Source organism: Petromyzon marinus, unplaced genomic scaffold (genome assembly GCF_048934315.1).
Source record: "Petromyzon marinus isolate PM22_M1 ecotype Great Lakes invasive population unplaced genomic scaffold, UKy_Petmar_22M1.pri1.0 PM_G_Scaffold_52, whole genome shotgun sequence".
NCBI classification, from domain to species: domain Eukaryota; kingdom Metazoa; phylum Chordata; class Hyperoartia; order Petromyzontiformes; family Petromyzontidae; genus Petromyzon; species Petromyzon marinus.
The window spans coordinates 747,501-750,000 of NW_027423005.1; positions in this window are offsets into that span (position 1 = coordinate 747,501).

Here is a 2,500-nt window from a genome sequence, read left to right on the forward strand (position 1 = left end):
ATATTTTTCACGGATAGACCCCGTGAAACGCTAGAAATTGGCGGCGATGTCTCTCTTGTGGCTCACGGGGCTGTTAGGGTGGCACAGAAATCCCTCGGAATGGGAAAACGGGTCATTTTCGTGTCGCCACATTGCATGCGAACCGCATGAAACTTCCAGAGGCATTTGCAGCAGAAATGCATGTGCAGTCAAAAAATTGAATATTTTTCACGGATAGACCCCGTGAAACGCTAGAAATTGGCGGGGATGTGTCTCTTGTGGCTCACGGGGCTGTTAGGGTGGCACAGAAATCCCTCGGAATGGGAAAAAACGGGTCATTTTCGTGTCGCCACATTGCATGCGAACCGCATGAAACTTCCAGAGGCATTTGCAGCAGGAATGCATGTGCACTCAAAAAATGTGATATTTTTCACGGAGAGACCCCGTGAAACGCTAGAAGTGGGCGGGGATGTCTCTCTTGTGGCTCACGGGGCTGTTAGGGTGGCACAGAAATCCCTCGGAATGGGAAAACGGGTCATTTTCGTGTCGCCACATTGCATACGAACCGCATGAAACTTCCAGAGGCATTTGCAGCAGGAATGCATGTGCACTCAAAAAAGTGAATATTTCTCACGGATAGACCCCGTGATACGCTAGAAATTGGCGGGGATGTCTCTCTTGTGGCTCACGGGGCTGTTAGGGTGGCACAGAAATCCCTCGGAATGGGAAAACGGGTCATTTTCGTGTCGCCACATTGCATGCGAACCGCATGCAACTTCCAGAGGCATTTGCAGCAGAAATGCATGTGCAGTCAAAAAAAAATTGATATTTTTCACGGATAGACCCCGTGAAACGCTAGAAATTGGCGGGGATGTGTCTCTTGTGGCTCACGGGGCTGTTCGGGTCGCACAGAAATCCCTGGGAATGGGAAAACGGGTCATTTTCGTGTTGCCACATTGCGTACGAACCGCATGAAACTTCCAGAGGCATTTTCAGCAGGAATGCATGTGCACTCAAAAACTTCTATATGTTTCACGGATAGACCCCGTGAAACGCTAGAAATTGGCGGGGATGTGTCTCTTGTGGCTCACGGGGCTGTTAGGGTGGCACAGAACTCCCTCGGAATGGGAAAAGGGGTCATTTTCGTGTTGCCACATTGCATAGGAACGCCATGAAACTTCCAGAGGCATTTGCAGCAGAAAGGCACGTGCACTCAAAAATTTTAATATTTTTCACGCATAGACCCCGTCAAACGCTAGAAGTTGGCGGGGATGTCTCTCTTGTGGCTCACGGGGCTGTTAGGGTCGCACAGAAATGCCTCGGAATGGGAAAACGGGTCATTTTTGTGTGGCCACATTGCATAGGAACGGCATGAAACTTCCAGAGGCATTTGCAGCAGGAATGCATGTGCACTCAAAAACGTCTATATTTTTCACGGATAGACCCCGTGAAACGCTATAAATTGGCGGGGATGTCTCTCTTGTGGCTCACGGGCGCTGTTAGTTAGGGTCGCACAGAAATCCCTCGGAATGGGAAAAGGGGTCATTTTCGTGTTGCCACATTGCGTACGAACGGCATGAAACTTCCAGAGGCATCTGCAGCAGAAATGCATGTGCACTCAAAAACGTCTATATTTTTCACGGATAGACCCCGTGAAACGCTAGAAATTGGCGGGGATGTGTCTCTTGTGGCTCACGGGGCTGTTAGGGTCGCACAGAAATCCCTCGGAATGGGAAAACGGGTCATTTTCGTGTTGCCACAATTGGCATACGAACGGCATGAAACTTCCAGAGGCATTTGCAGCAGAAATGCATGTGCACTCAAAAACGTGAATATTTTTTCACGGATAGACCCCGTCAAACGCTCGAATTTGGCGGGGATGTTTCTCTTGTGGGTCACGGGGCTGTTCGGCTCGCACAGAACTCCCTTGGTCCACCTGATTCGTGCATACAGGCAGCAACTAAAACTCTGTAAACCTGCTGTGAGGACATCTAAACAGTGGACCAGTGAGGCTGTGGAAGATTTGCGGGCGTGCTTAGACTGTACTGACTGGGATATGTTCACGACTGCTACCAATAGTCTGGATGAACTCACAGAGGCTGTGTACATCAGCTTCTGTGAGGACTGCTGTATCCCAACACGTACCAGGGTGAACTTTAACAACAACAAGCCCTGGTTCTCAGCAAAGCTCAAAAGGTTGAGGTTGGAGAAGGAGGAAGCGTTTAGGAGTGGGGATAGAGACAGATTCAAGGAGTCGAAGAACAGGTTTAGCAAAGCGGTGAGAGAGGCTAAACGACTGTACTCAGAGACACTAAAACACCAGTTCTCTACTAACGACGCTGCTTCTGTCTGCCAAAGGGCTCAGGCACATCACCAACTACAAACCCAGAGCGCCCCACACCACTAACGACTCCCGCCTAGCCAACGACCTGAACGAGTTCTACCGTAGATTTGAAAGACAATTGGACTGTCCTGAACCACCCCTTCCCACCCAAGAGGCCCCATCCCCCACCCATACTAC